Raw genomic sequence first — 17,282 nt, forward strand, 5'->3', positions numbered from 1 at the left:
TGGACTCAATCTCCAGAGTGACTGGAGCCCTGTCTTTGGAAGAATTCTAATAGGTTTAACTCAGAAACTTAAATTATAAAAGACCATGATTCATGTTAATTCTCTGCTTCCAAAAATGCAATTATCATCTACACTTTTTTAATGATCATGTCACTCTATTTACTTTTCTCAAAGAGATGATTTATTTATATATATTTTTTAAATATTACAACCCAATGTTATCATGCAGTTTATGTCCCAGAAGATGGTACAGTTCTATGGTTACACATACAGAGTCAGCCTGAAATTGGGTTAAAAGGTAATTTGCCATGCTGCTGGCCCCTAGATCATTAGTCACTGTGGCCTAAGTGCATTCTCTTATAATTCAATATCAAAGAAATTGCTTTTATGGCATTAAGTATATTATATTCAAAATTATATAAATTATTGAAATACTATGCCTACTGCCAAGATATAAGACAGTTCACATGAAAAAAGTTGAGTTTTAAATTATTCATTGAATAAAAAAAGGCAGTCTCTTGACAGAAATTGTTTTATACTGGGGCTAGCTTCTGGGATTTACATTTAAATATGAATCACAAAACTGAAAATTTCAGATACTTATAATTTCAGATACTTAAAATTATCTTGGCCTTGTATACGAAAAGTTTTATCTCTTTATCTGCTTGGTTTTCTCAAGTGCATTAGATATTATATATTGTCTTATATCTAGGTGAAATTATAATAAGCATTTTCACTAGTAGGGAAAGTATTCTTAGGTAATCCTTAGAAAATATGCTAAAATGTTATGGAAGACCCTGATAAAAATATTGAAATTTGGTTGGGGCTGGGATGTGGCTTGAGCAGTAATGCACTCACCTGGCATGCACGGGGTTGGGTTCAATCCTCAGCACCACATAAAAATAAAATAAAGATGTTGTGTCCACCGAAAATTGAAAAATAAATATTAAAAAAAAGAAGTTCTCTCTCTCTCTCTCTCTCTCTCTCTCTCTCTCCTCTCTCTCTCTCTAAGAAAAAAGAAATTTGGTGACTCATATTTAGTATTTTTAATTAAATATAGAAATAATATAACCAAAATATAGTTATATACCTATAAATATATAATTAGTGAATTGCATATATAAGTACTTATCTACATTTATACTTATATGTATATTACTTACATAGTTGGGTATATATCATTGAATATGGTTTGTGCCTGTGTGTCTTATAACATCATTATGTGTCTTTGTTAATACTCAAATATTGTAATAAACAGAAAGGTCTAATTATAGGAAGTATAGCCTCAAAAGTCTTTCTCTTGCAGATTTATGTAATTTCATTTGGTTTGAAAAGTTTCATTTATCACTTTCTATGCACAAAGGATTGCAGTAGGTGTTAGTGATTTAAAATTTAATAAAATAGAGTTTCTGTTTTCTGGTAGGTTGTGTATTATATTAGAAAACAAACATTGAAATAGATTAAAAATATCATTACATCAAGTTTTATGGGAGACATATGCATAAAATATTATGTTTATGCTAGAGGAAATTCAACCAAACCAAATGGAGATGGAAGGATACAAAGATAATTACTGGAATAATATGCTGGAACTCTCTCAAGGGAGATGTGCATTTCAGGTAGAGTGGTATAGTTGTGAAGGTGCAGAGTTGGGTAAGATCAGGAGCCATCTGTAGACCCTATAGTCTTATGTTTATGGCTATAGGTTGACTGAACTACCCAGCTGGTCACATATAAAATTATTCCTGTGACCCCTTTCTATTCATTAAGAAACATTCTTTTCTCTAAATACTTCTGGAGAAACCAGATGAATACAGAAACTAGTGTATATATATATATATATGTCCCTGAGTATTTTAAAGGATCATAAATAATATAAGTAACTACCTGGAAAACACAAATTGAGAATATTTTTGACAGTTCTAAATGTTTCTTATTTGGGGATTGAATCTTCAACACACTCATTAAGAAGTCACTCTCTCATATTAATTATTATATTCTGAGGAGCAGAAATGCTTCACAATTACTGCCTTTTGAATTAAAATACATTGAGAAAAAATGACTACCTTGACTACTGAATAAAAACACTGGTTTGCTTTAGCTTCTCCAAAAGACCAGGTATATAACATATCTTTTGTATCATAATCTTTTACTTGGGCTTTCTAGATAGTACCATATTCTATTTTTAAGAACATAAAAATGCAGTGAAGATGGAAAAGCATATCCCCATGGGCACCCCATGCAACTACCCTTGCAACCTGCTGAACTTTCTTCTTTGGAATACTCCAGTCTCATCATCTTGATAAATCTTCCAAAAACAAGCCAAACCCTTTATTTCTTGCTGGAAGTTCAAAAGCTCAAACTATCTAATAAATGTTGGCTATTCTATTTTGTATTTTCACCTAAAACTCATGGTCATAATCACTATCTTTTTTGTTTTCCACAGCTCTCATTCTTTAAGTGAAAATAGAAGAATTAAAACCATATCTAAATTTTTGGTTTGAAGGTTGGAATAAATAAATAAATAGGCTATGTCAAAATACCCCAACATACTTGATGGGTAGGCTAACTAGCTTAGCAGGTGAAGGAAATTCTATGAACATATTGAGTACATGTATATTTCAGGAGCCACTTGAAAGCAGTTAGTGAAATTCCAAACCATAAAATGATGTATGGACTAGGTGTTCGCACAGCCAGATGGAACCCTAACTAGTTAAGGTACTGCAAGTAGTATTGGTGGTGAGTTCAAGCCAAAATGAAGGGAAATCTTAGAGAAGTACCATTAGGGTCTGGATTTGCAAATTTCTTCACTCAATTTTAAATATAACCTGTGTGAATCTCTTGGAGACATATTTACCGATGCACCTACCAGAGGTCATGCTTTCAGGTATAATCAACACAAGAGTGACAAACTGATATGTTAGTTTGCCCGGATAAAATACCACATGAAGACAATGATGAAGGAACTAGGTAGGTTTATATAATGACATGAAATCTAAGGAGGAAAATGATTGAATTGTGGATTTACTCTACTTTGACCTACTGGACAAAATAATGGCAGATTTCAGGTTGTATTGAAGAAGTTTCCTCCCCATAAAAGAGATATTTTAAGAGAATATAAACTCACTGTCATCAAAAGGTTTTAAGAGAATACAGAAGATTACTGCACTGAGAAGGGATTACTGTATTGAGTGGGTGCTTGAATCCAATAAGCTGTTAGAATTTTTCAAGTTTTTCAATTTTTTGATTTTTTGCTGCATTGTGAATATATTTGTGAAAAAGCAAATTGGAATCATACACCATGAAAACATTAAAGGGCCAGAATTATTAGAAACTGAAAATGAGGAACTAAAATGATGAGCATAGAACATGAGTTCAGAAACAGCAATAAGACTGGTAGATATTTGGAGAAGAGGGTGAGAAAACAAGAGGGATAACAAGAAAACAAAGGGAAGATGAGAATGCCCATGACAGGAAGGAAAGGGAATGTATTCTATTTCATCTAAAAATACTAAATCTGGAATTTCCCCTTTTTACAATTATTTTAAGCAAAAACATATATAAATAGGATGCATTGACCAGGAGTGGTGGCCCATGCCTGTAAGCCCGGTGACTTGGGAGGTTGAGGCAGGAGGATTACAAGTTTAAGGACAGCCTCAGCAAATTAGCAAAAGCCTGTCTCAAAATAAGAGGGACTTAAATTTACTCAGTGATAAAGCTCTCCTCGGTTCAATCCCCTGTACCAAGAAAGGAAAGAAGAGAGGAAGGGAGGGAAGGAGGGAGCGAGAGAGGGAAAGAAGAAGGGAAAGGAAGAAAAGAAACCCAGCAATGTACTAGAGCTAATTTGTTCTAGCATGTGAAAGCTAATTATTAGATTTTCAAAAATTTCTTAAGTTTCACTTTAAGTATAGCCATTACTAAATTTAAATGATATAACATTAAAATTACATAATTTGTAATTTTGAAAAAGTTATAAAAACTCAGAGTGTATCATTTCTTAGATATTTTACATTTTCCTATTGTCAATTCTCCTGGAGTTATTGGCTTGTATTATACCTAGGAGGTAGAAGTACTGGTATGCTACTGAAATCTCTTTTCAACTTTATGCTTAGTGATATCATGGTGGTGACCTGAAATTAGCCACTGTAGGTGTGTTTCTAGCATGGAAATTGGCAAATGATACAAATAATGGTTTTTATTTGGTGAAATTGTTATTAAATATTTATCAGCGATCTACAATCTTTAGCTGTACATGTGTAAAGAAAACGAGTGCATACATGCATTCTATTGTCATGTATAAATAATTAAAACAAATAAAAAATTAAAAATTTGAAAATAAAATAAAAACTCAAAAAAGAATATATATATGGTAAAAGTTGTTCACTTAATAGATATTAAAATATTTAATACTAATGGAATATTCTATAGTGTTCCAACTATGTCTTATCAGGAATTGAGATTATAAAAAGGAATCAAAGGCATGGTATTGGCTTCCAAAAGTCTAGGGCCTAATTAAGAGAGAAAATGAGAACATCAATAATAAAGTAAATATCCTAAGGATTATTATGGAATTTTAGGACAGAGAATGATTAGCTATAACTGAGGGTAGGCAGAGGAAGGGCAGACAGGTGGAGAAGAATCAGAAAAGGCTTGGTTGAAGAGATGAAATCTCAGCTCAGCTTTGGATAATAAATAACTTTGTGCTTGAGATGATGAGAATTGTGAGATCAGTGTCTGGAAATAAACAGTTATGTAAACACTTAGGCCATGTTTGTAGATCAGACAGTTTAGCCATAAAGAAACTTAGTTGGAAACAAGATTAAAATGGCAGGATGGGAATAAATTATAGAGGACCTTGAGTTAAATCTTGCTAAAATAAACAAGCAAATGCAAAAGCAAACATGCCATAAATGGTTATTCACTGTGTTCTCTCTGAGGGCTTAAAACTTAACATGCACAAATCAGTTCTTTATAAATTCTTGGAATGGAAAGAAAGTTTGATTAATATCTTTATGGAGAGAAAAGATTATTTTCTGGTATTTGAAAATTCCATTGGCTAGTTTTAGATTTGCCTTTCCCCCATTATATGAGCATTATGTCCATTGTTTATACCTAAGCACATTTTTGTGAGTTTGGGTATATTATAGCATTCACAGTGTGTGAATCCAGATTGACATGTTAGTATAAACAGATGGAAATATGTTTCTCAGCTGATGAGTAACATAAGAGCCCTTCTCATCCTATTTCACCAACAACTAAACCCACACACTCTCTGCCCCAGTTTCTCTTTTATTCCCCATTTATCACTGAATTATTTTAAATTTTCAGAGATGGGATGACCACCTGCCTTTCAAGCATATTGCAAAAACAGCAGTGACTACCGTTGATTTTTGACAGTTACTTTATTAAAGAAAATATATAAAAAATGAGAGCAGAGTTGCCAGGTGATGAGAAGATTTATTATGTACATAATATTGTGCTTTTGGTAGGGACTCAGCAGAATTGTGCTGTGACTGTATTATCAAACTGTTTGAATCAAGCTGGGGGTATCTGACACTTAAGTAGTAATTTAAGTGGCCAAGTTGTATGGTTGTTTCTAAGTGGCATTTTTTAAAAAAGAGGATTAGACAAAATTTGTAGGTGGAAGCATAAACTTTTCTTTTGTGGTAGAGAAATATAATACATCTTTTTTCTTGATGTTGTAAGGTTGCTAATTGCTCACCTAGTTCATTTCTTCTTCTTTGCACACAACTAGATTCAGTTTCCACAAATCCCTTGCAGTTACTTATGACTGAGTTTTAAACAATGCAATATGAGCAGAAGTGATCTATGCTACTTTCAGATTTGGCCCAAAAAAGTCTCCCATGTGTGATCCTCCACGGTATTTCCTACAGATTGATGCTCAACCCCTTGGAAATTGGAAATCATGTGTTATAGATGACAGAAATGCAAAAAAGAAGAGAACTGAACAGAGAACTCTAGAGAATGCAGTCTCTCTATATAAGGAACTATTGATTTGAATATTCTGTTAGCAAGAAATACACACTAGGCCCACACAGTTTTATAGAAGAGATCAACCAATATTTAAAGAAATAATTTCTACATTACATAACTCACTTAAAGGAAGATTCAAGAATCAAACTCTAGGGTAATAATTTTTATACTATTAACCTATTTCCCAAAATAAAACAAGGAAAACATTATGAATTCATTTTTATGAAACTGATGCTATGTGATATTAAATAGAGACAGGGACTGTACAAGAACAGTAATTTCATCTATGAATAAAGAAAAATTTAAATTATAATATTGAATGCATCAGCTGAATCCAGCACTCTTTATAAAAATCAGTCCTAAGTAATATATTCCTTATTCCAGAGATGAAAAGATTATTTAACAATTTAGTAATACTCAGACTTTGTAGAAATAAATGGAGGAGAAATATATCTATATATGTTTACAATCATGCCAATATATGTGGAGAAGCCTTATAAAAGAATACTATAGTTTATAATAAAATGTGGCAAACCAGAAAAAATTTCATTATGTGATTTAAGCATATAATAAAAATCCATAGTATTCACCTTCTTTAGTTATAAAATGTTAGACATGTTTCATTAAACCTGAAACATGATAGGTAAGCCCACTTTTACTGCTTGTATTTACATTGTACTGGAGTTCTCAGCTGGTTCCTTAAGGTTTAAAAATAAGTTGGAAAGGTAAGTACTGGAAACAAAGTTGCCAACAAGGCATTGCTGATAGACAATATAATTGTAAAATATTCAAAAGAAGCTACATACTATTAGAGTTGATAAGAGAGTTCAGTTAAATTACAGAAAATATGTTAATTTTTCCCCAAATAAACCTATACCTTTGATGCAATTACAGTAAACATTTCATTTTATTCACAGAATTCAATAAGATTACCTAATTTATATTCAAGAAAAAGGAGCAAGATGAGCCATGGCAAATAGTTTTAAAGGAAAGAACTTATCTTGTGATAGTCTCAAAATTAAGACTAAAACCCTAGGAAAAAATACAGAATAAATAAAGCTGATACACACAAAAAATACATAACACTCACAGAACATGCACACTCATAGGTATGAAATGTGAAAGTGGGGTTTATTGCAAGCCAGGGAAGGATTCAGTCAGTGACAGTAGAAAACTGGCTACTCTTAGAAAAAAAAAAAGTGAATTTCTCATCTCACATCATATTCAGAATTAATTTGTCATGAATTAAAAGTCCAAGTAAAAAAAGTGACAATTTAAAATATTTTAATGGAATTAATTTATGATACTGAAAAAATAATGGAAAATAATAAGTAATAAAATTATACTATGAAAACACTGAATATATATAAAACTATCCTTTAAATTATTATGGCACACACATATGTGATAAAGTGCAAAAACATAAATATAAAAGCTATATGCTAACAGAGGGATCACTAAAGGGAATTGGAGAGCATGAGTATTTAGCTTGATTTATATACTGTTTCTATTTTACAAAGTGAAATGAATTAATTTTATCAAATGGTTAAATCTGTGTATTGGAACATTGGTGTCAATATTATTTTAATAGTTACCTGTGTTTTTCAAATTTCATAAAATTTTTAAAGTTTAATAAAAGCCTAGATTCAAAGATCCTTATTTCATGAGGTTGTTATGAATCTGTAAATGGGATAATTTGATGCTTGGATGAAGAAGCAGCTTTGCAAAGTGAGTGCTAAATAGATACTAACTGTCATTATTAATGAAAATTGTTATAATAGAAACTAAACAGAAATTGCAAATATCAGCTGTTATTATTAATAGAAATGAAATTAACCAAAATCATTTGATTTCCAACCTTCCAACAAGTCCTCTCCAATGATTCCTTTCTCATGCTTTTCCATCTTTGTTTTCAATTTATTCTTCTCTGCTTTCCTTCTCATCTTTTCCTTCCTTCCTTTTTTCTTCTTTATTTTTAAAATTACTTCCTTATAGTTTTTCATTTTCTGTTTTCTGACTTTAAAATTTTTCTTGTTTCTTTCATCTCTACCATAGCTGTGATATGTATCAATTAAACTAAAAAATTATCACATAATTTTAGCAAATAAATTTTAGATATCAGACATTAAATCCAGATGACTCAATGGGAGGATTAATGTTTTCATAAATTTTTTTTAAAACCAAAACAATAACAAAAAAAACAAATATAAGGAAAAACTATAACAAAATGAAAAAAACAGTATCCATTAAATTTTTATTGGTTAAGTTCTATGTTGTGTATCACCAAACAGCAGACAAATAGAATAAGGCAAAGAAAGTATTACAAAGATGTTTCGCAAAATTTTTGAAGTTCACATCCTTTCAGGAAGGAGTGAAGCTTTTCTTTTTTAATGATATACTATGAAATAAAGAACATCTACAGTTTCTGCTATGATGAACCTTGGGGATAATTTCAAATCCCTGTCAGTCCTAGAGAAAACAGTACGTTTCTGAGTGTGCTTGTAGGTTACAGAGAAGCCAATTTGTGGTCATCAAAATCTAGCATTTGTAACAGTGCTGGTGCCAGTCTTGCTCTCCAGATTGCATATTAATATAGTTCCATGTTTTAACTGTTAACATTTGGTTCACCTGAATTCCAATCCAATCTCCTTCCTCCTCCCCCACCTCCCCTACCGCCTGTTAGCAATTGCTCACATGTAGAGGCCTTCCCTGTGTGTTCTTTGCTCCATCTCAGGAGGCATTGCAGAGTTGGGGCCATATTTCAGTCTAGTGCTAAACGAGTCTTATTATTTACACATCTCCTTGGGAAGTTATATTTTTGATAAAAGAATGCCCTATCAATGCACAGCACTATTATCAGCTAGGTTGTTATAGTTTTTAATTTTGGAGGTGATTATAGACAAAGTTATTGCCCTTTATTTTTTAAAATGTATTAGTTCTAATCAGTTATACATGACAGTAGAAAGCTCTTTGATTCATTGTACACAAATGAAGCAGAATTTTTCACCTCTCTGGTAGAGTTACATCTCCAGTAAAGTTACATCATTCGTGCAATCATACATGTACATAGGGTAATGATGTCCATCTCATTCCAGCGTCTTTCCTACCCTTTTGATCCTTTCCCCACTCCCCTTTGCCCCATCCAAAGTTCCTTCACTTATCCTACACCCTCCAATATTGGTTATTGCTCTTTTTTGAAGAAAAGAATATCATCCAGGAACAGGTTTTCATTTTGTGTATTTTCATCATCTTCAAATAATTTAAAAAATAGGTGAGATGACATGCCAGAAGAAAGGTTCAAGGGATTTAAATGCAACATAACATGTGGCCAAATACAATTTTGTTGTTATTGTTGTAATAAGGTGGCATTTAACTAATTGGAAGAAGTTTTCAAAATCAATTCCAGAATAAAATATTTTGTTAAATTTATTCATCAGAAAATTGGTAGATACCCACCATGCAGAAGGTGCTAGAGTCTCTTAAATAAGGAAGTTGGCATTTCCTCATAATCCCCTTGCAGAGCCAAAGACTGTACATTTATAAGGTGACATCACAAAGAAAGCAAATACATAGCTTAGTGTTAAGAAAAGAGGAAGTAAAAGTTAAGTTCTGGGTGACTTGAGAGAAGCACTTTTGCTTGGGGCGCTAAAGAAAAATTTCTTAGAGACTATAGATAAAGATTATTAGGGGCTTAAGGGTAAAGCCTATGCATTGGTCATTTTTACAGGAGGCACTTATATAACTGGAGCTCATTAAATATTTGTCAGGTGGTGAAAAGAAGTATTTGTATCATTAAAGAAGAAAAGAAGGGGCTTTACACAAGCCAGTAGTTTCCAGATAGATGGGAATACTGAAGCAAACAAGAAAGAATTTCTTGAATACTTCACAGGGAAGCACTATGCTAGGTACTTTTATCTATTATCTCATTTAATAATATGAGTCACAGTACCTCAGACAGGATATGAATCAGAAACTATTAAACTAATTCTAAGAAAAGAAAATTCTGAGACCATACAGATATTATGTGGCAAAACTGGGTCTCACTCCAAGACTGTTTTTCACTAAAGCCTATGCTTAGTAGACCAAAATGTGCTGACTTTTCATAAGGATTTAAGCCACTGAATCCTGGTAATGAGATTAGCAATGAAAATGTACCATATGCACATAAAAGTATGGACATAAAAGACTTAGCTTCCTCGACATGTTGGTGCAGCCTGGCCTGGTGGGGCACACTTGCAATCTTGGTGATTTGAGAGGCTGAGGCAGGAGGATTGCAAGCTTTAGGCCACCCTGGATAACTTAGCAAGATCCTGTTTCAAACATAAAAAATAGAAAAAAAAATGGAGCAGGGAAGGGAGATAGCTCAGTGATTAAGAATGCCCCTGGGTTCAATCTCCAGTACTGCAAAAAATAAATAAATAAATAGATAAAATGAGTTTGGTGCCTCCTGTTTGTTTGACATTGAATAAATAACTTAAATTTTATAATTCTTGATTTGCTTCTGTAATATGTGGATGATTACAGAATAAACATCGTAGCACTTTTTGTGAGAATATGTAAGACAATACATGTACAGAAATAGAACATTACCTGACATAAATTATGTACTTGATAAATGATACCTTTATGGAACTCGTATTGAAATATTCTTGCACTGAATAGCTTCAGCAATCTTTTCTGATTTTTTTTTCTGAATGGTTCTGAATAATGTATACATTTCTCTTAATTTATTTAGTTGTCTTTATTTTCTTCTAAACAACACTCTTGGGCAGATCTCCTCTGGTTATATAGACTGTGCCATAAATTTAATCATAAAATTTCTATTTGCACTGATCATTTTTATTGAATATCTTTAGGAAAAACAAACTGGGCTTATTTTGTTTAACCCAATTCACTGTAGTATCTAGATGTAGAAGGTGCTCAAGCATAAAATCTCGGCTTTTTTTCATTAGCTGTCATTTCTTGTCATAATAAAAAAATATATGAGTCTTTCGATCAACGGCCAATGTTAAAGGACACAATGAGTCAGATATTCTCCCCTTTGCAGACTGGGTAGTCTACTTCATAGACAAACAGAGCACATCCAGGTTGGAACTGTTGAGAAGCCAACCTCCTGAAGCTGTGTTTGGCTTTCTGACATTGCCATTGACCCCAGCCCATTCACAAGTCTGAATCAGACTTGATGGTGCATAAAGTTCCTTCATTAGCCCAAACATAAACAGCAAAACAACAACAAAACAACAACAAAAAATAAAACATAAAAAATAAATAAAAATCATAGGAATAACAGGAATAGTTAATATTAAATGGAAAAAATAAATAAGAATCATAGGAATAATAGGAATAGTTAATATTAAAGGGAAAATCCATGGTAAATTGTCATCTTAAATGAGAAATAGAAGATGCAGATGGAAAGGTTTAAAAATGAGTAAGAAAAGATGAAAAAGGAAGGTGATAAAACTAAGAGATGGAAAATATGAAATAAAATAATGTATATTGAAAGAAATGGATTAATTATAACAATATTGATGATAAATTTACAATCTGCCAGGTACTCTTCTATGCATATTAAAGAATTCCACCTTCATGGGCTGGGATTGTGGCTCAGTGGTAGAGAGCTTACCTTACATGTATGGGGCACTGGGCTTGATCCTCAGCACCACATAAATAAATAAAATAAAGGTCCTGTGCTCATCTACAACTAAATATTAATAAAAAAAAGAATTCTATGTTCACAATAATTGTGTGAGGCACTATTTTCCCATTTTGATAATTGGGAGACTGAGGCAAATGCATGAACTTGCTCAGATCATTTGACCAGGGACATAAGATGTAGAATTCAAACTGAAGTCCTCTGACTCTAAAGCCTATTTTTTCCCTTCATGGATAAAAAGGTAGAAAGATAAATAAGAGAGATGCATTAAAACAAATCTTAAAAGGAGCATATTGTGTAAAGAAATCAGCAGCTCACAGAGCTGAGAATGTGTTGATACCTTCCTCTTTCAATCCCTTTCCACGCCCCTATTTTATGAGTGTGAATGCACTCATCGATGGGATGGATACACACTTTAAGTATGTTGCTGCAGCTAGTATTATAAGAAACCAACCTGTATAAATAGACTATATCCCACTTGCTCTCCTTGCTAACGGAGCCTCCTGAAGTTAAGAGAAAAGACTTTGTATTGATCTGTGTGTTCTCAATCACTAAGAGAATATCTGTATATTATAGGTACTCAAAACTCTCGTTATTTTCCTCTCCACATCCCTTTTCCTTATCCCTATATCATACTATTCTTATCCTCATAGTCCATGTCCAATCAAAATTATTTGCTTTCATTCTCCATGTAAGCCTCTGTGCCCTCAGGTTTTGCCTTTTTCCCTACCAACAGGGATGCTTTGTTCTTATGCAGACCCATCCTTCTACTTGCTCACTAAGCCCATTTCCCTAAACTCCTGAAAGTCTTCATTGCAGTAGCTCTTCCATTGTCTCCTGCATCATCCTGTGTTTAATCTTGATTGAATTGTTCCTATAATGTATTGTATTTCTCTAATTTTTGAAGAAAACAACAAAACACAGAGAAAAACAACATCTCCAGTCTTCATCTACCTTCAAATACTAATTTTGTAGTAGAATGCCTCAATATAGTGTCTATACTTAGGATTCCCATTGATTTCATGAAATCCTCCCCAGATTTCACTCTAACTAGACTTTCACCACTGCTACTCCTCTGCAATTACCTTCTCTCCTGCTAGTCCCTAATGACATACATATTACTTAACCCAGAGGCTAGTTCTCACTTCTCATTTTATTTTTTTCTATTACACAATATCTGCAACAGTTGTTCACCTTGTTCTCCTTGAAACATTTTGTCTACTTTGATTTTGGGACATCACACTCTCCTAGTTTTTTAATAACTTCCCTGGCTTCTCCTGAATAGTCAGTTCTGAAGGTTTATTCTATCTTACTGATCTTCTGACATTAGGGGATCTAAGGAATGGATTTGGGGATCTCCTCCTTATCTATATCAGTCCTTTAGTGATCCTTGAAAATTTCATGTTTTTCCATACCAAGCCTAAGGCAGACTATTCTCCCCTCAAATGTAGACAGTTCTTCCAGCTCTTTCCTCTGAATTATAAGTATAGCTATACAACTGCCTGCTAAGTATCTCCTTTTAAGTGTCTAATATATACTTCATCCTTAATGTGGCTTATAAGAACTAGTGTTATTCCCACTCTAACTTATTATATGATCAGCCATCCATATCTCAATTTATGGTAACTGGTGCTTCTAATTTGCTCCACTGGGTTTGGGCAAATTAGAGGCACTTTCCAGTTCCAACACCAGCAAATCTATTTTAATATCTTCAGAACATCCAAATGGTTCTTCCTGCTTGGCATCCATACTCTCTGCAATCAATTCTCAACACAGAAATAATAGTAATTTTGATTAAATAAATTAGATTTATATTGCTCTTCTAATCAAAATATTCTAATGGTTTTCCATCTGTTATGTTCTGAATTGTGTTGTTGGTAGAAAAAAGTGTAAATATGATTCTAGTGCGGGCTCTGGAAGAGGAGAGCAACAGAGAAAATTAATGCTTTGGAGAATAAATATATCACCAAGAACAGAATGCCGGCATGAACAGTCAAGGTGCTTGTGGTTATTTCTCAGAGGGAACCGAGGAATATTTTATTGGGAAGTGGAAGAAAGGAGATCTTTGTTATAAAGCAACAAAGAACATGGTCGAATCATGTTCTGAAGTTTTGTAGAAAATAGAGGTTGTGAGCAGTAAAACTAGATATTTAGCCAAAGAGGTTTCTAAGTAGTATGTTGAAGGTGCTGCTTGGGTTCTATCCTGTTCATGGTAACATGACAGAGGAAAGATACAAACTGAAAAATAAATTATTAAATAAAAACATACCAGAACTTAATGATTTAGAAAAATCTCTGTCTGCTCATATTGCAAAAAAAGGGACAAATTATGTTCTGGAAACCTCAAGGATGTAGCTGGATAATCACTCAATAAAGAGATTACCAATAGATTTAATTATTTGTCTGACAATAAACCAAGACAGGGCATGGAGGTATGCTACAAAGTGGGGAACATGCTTTATTCTTCAAAAATGGGAAGAATGACATTATAGGTGATTCAGAGATTATCTGAATCTCTGAATTCAGATAATCTGTACTGCCTTGTCACCACAGTCCCTAGTACATACCTAGAAAAACAAGGGTGCCTTCTCCCCAGTTTCAGAGAGTAGGGTTGCCTTCTAGATTCCAGTGTCAAGAGTCATGCTGTTGCCTCATGGTGCCTAAAAGGCAGAGCATCCAGCCAAAGAAGAATATTTTTGAGCTTTAAGATCTAATGTAATTTTTATTGCTAGATTTTGGAATCATTTGGGACACTTGGCTTCTTCTTTGCAATTTTCCCTTTGGGAATGGGAATATCTATACTATTCCTGTCCCACTATTATATTTGGCAAACACATCACTTGTATTGTTTTACAGGCTCACAGCTGGTAAGAAAGTTTGCCTAATGATAAGTCATATCTACAGCCTTACCCATATCAGATTTAGGTATTATATAGATGAGATTTTGAACTTGGATTTGATGGGAGAATGGTTAACACTTTTGGTGCCATGGAATGGGTGAATGCACTTCAGAACTAAGAAAGATATAATTTGGGGGAGTCAGAGGAAGTTTTATGTACTGAATTGTATAGACTGAATTGTAACCCCCTACTTTATATACTGAAGTCCTAATATATCCCCCAAAGATATAATTTGGGGGAGTCAGAGGAAGCATATTATGTACTGAATTGTATAGACTGAATTGTAACCCCCTACTTTATATACTGAAGTCCTAATCCAGCAGAATGTGGTTGTTTTTTAAAATAGTTTCTTTAAGGTAGTAATTAAGCTAAATGAGGTCACAAGGGTGAAGCCCTAATATGATATGATCAGTGGACTTAAAAGAAAAGGAGGAGACAATAGGGGATTCCCACACCCTCTCTCCTCCACCCCTTGTACACTAAGGAATGGTCATAGGAGGACATTTCAAGAAGAGAGCTGTTGCCAGGAACCATCCAAGCAGCACCTCGACCTTTGAGTTCCTTTCTCCAGAACTGTGAGAAAATGAATGTCGATTGTTTAAGTCACCCAGTTTGTGGTCTTTTGCTATGATAGCCCCTGTAGAATAATAAATAATTGTACTCAGAAGAAAGATAACATCCTTTCAATGGCTGACAGTAGCCTTCCCCTCCCTATTCCTTTACAGTGTCATCCACTGCTGTTGGATTCCTTACTTTGCCTAAATGTCATCTTGTCAAAATGACTTCTCTAATCATTTTACTTACAAATGTTACCTTTCCATGGTCCCTGATAAAAATTCCTTTGTAGAAATTATCAACTTCAAACATATTATATAAATTACCTGAGTGTTTTGCTTTTTTTCTACTCTCATTAAAATAAAAATTTCTTGAATTTTTATCAGTCTCCGTCACTCTTCACCCCTGTGCCTAGGACAGTTTCTATTATATAACAGATATTCATTCGATAAACATTTGTTAATTGAAAATGTATTTATATTTTCATCTCTGTTAGTCAAGAATAGTAGTCTTCATATCCGTATTCATGGTGACTATATTAAAAATATAACATGTAATGTTTTATTAAATTTCTTATAGTTTATTACATGAGTATATTAAAGTGAAATAATGAATCAGGTATCAGTCAAGTGAAAAAGTGCTTGATGATATCAGGAAGAAGAATCAGGAGTCTAAAATATGTTTTCTTTTCATTTCGCATATTTATATTTAACAAATTTTCTGTGTAATATTTGGAAATAGTAGGAGTATTATACTTAATCTTAGGCAATGTTTGTTTATTCATGTGTTATAAACTTGATAATAAACTGCCAACACAGGTCCTGTTGCCAATATTCCCAACCACTGTGAATGTTGCAAGGTGAATTAATTAGTAAGAACAGATGTCAAGCATATAATGCAATTCTAAGAGATCTGCTGGCCACCGTCCAGTGTCTGGTCTCTTGGTACAATGTGTGGACATACTGCATATTTAGATACCATCCAATTTAGGTTCACATGTGGAATCATAGAGATGGCAGTACACTCTTTTTGAATATCACTTTCAAAGAAAACAAAACACTAACACAATTTTAGAGATAATTGGAATGTTGTATTTAGCTAGAGATTTCATTGCAAACTCATCACAGTTTACAAACAATATTTATAATTTCTCATGTTTCTTTTGTAAAATGCTTAACTACTTGCCTGCTGTAATATATAATAGGCACAGAATTGAAATATGTGTGCACCTGGTTTATTTAAATGGCAAATTTTATTCATGTTCTCAGTAATAGGCATTGGAAAAGCAAACAGAAATTAAGTGGTTAATGAAAAAATAATGACTATAGAATAATTGCTTTTGCCAACCTCTCAACTTCTCATTATCCAAATAAAAGTGATTGAGAATATTCTCAAAATGGTGTAAGGATTTCAATCTATTGCTTTTTTTCCCACAATAACTCTGCATGCAAAACATCTGCCTCACATTTATCATGAATTTTCCATTACTATTTTGAAAATTAAGCAAGGTGTAACTCAAGAATCTTAATACTGGAATGGATGATAAATAATTACAGATGTATCATGAAATATCATGTCACAATAAACAAAGTCCTTGCTCTCTATGATAATAGGTTACCCCCTGGTCCATACATTTTAATCAATTGTTGATTATATTTGGCCAAAAAGGTGATACTAAACTTTTAAATATATTATAAAATATTAAAACATTTAATTCCTAACGCCGAGGACCATTTGAATTTTAAAATTAAGTTTCTCGCTTTCCTACTGTAATTGGAATCGCCATTATTTGGGATTTTTTGTTTTTGTTTATTCTCTCTCTCTCTCTCTCTCTCTCTCCCTCTCCTTCCCTCCCTCCCTCAAGTGGGTTAAACTGTATATACTTATGTTAATAAAGATTTCTATACTGTAATATAAAACTTTCAAAAGAATGTATAGATATATACAATGTAAGAAATAGTTTTGACTCAAACTTCTTTTGGAAATAGCCACAACCCAACCTTGGAGAGAGAGAGAGAGAGAGAGAGAGAGTGTGTGAGAGAGAGAGAGAGAGAGAGAGAGAGAGAGAGAGAGAGAGAGAGAGAGGAGAAGAGAGAGAAAGAACAAAAACAAAAAATAACCTACCAAGTATTTTTCTTAAATAACCTGCAAATTTCTATACCAGATCCATAAACCAGTTT

General features: G+C 33.1%; 1 protein-coding gene across 4 annotated transcripts in view; it reads right to left on the reverse strand.

Moving 5' to 3' along the window:
• The window catches only part of Negr1 (neuronal growth regulator 1), a 789,855-nt gene that overhangs the window by 348,166 nt on the left and 424,407 nt on the right, over positions 1–17,282 (reverse strand). The window lies entirely within an intron of this gene.

The sequence above is a fragment of the Ictidomys tridecemlineatus genome, chromosome 11, assembly GCF_052094955.1.
Source record: "Ictidomys tridecemlineatus isolate mIctTri1 chromosome 11, mIctTri1.hap1, whole genome shotgun sequence".
Taxonomy (NCBI): Eukaryota; Metazoa; Chordata; class Mammalia; order Rodentia; family Sciuridae; genus Ictidomys; species Ictidomys tridecemlineatus.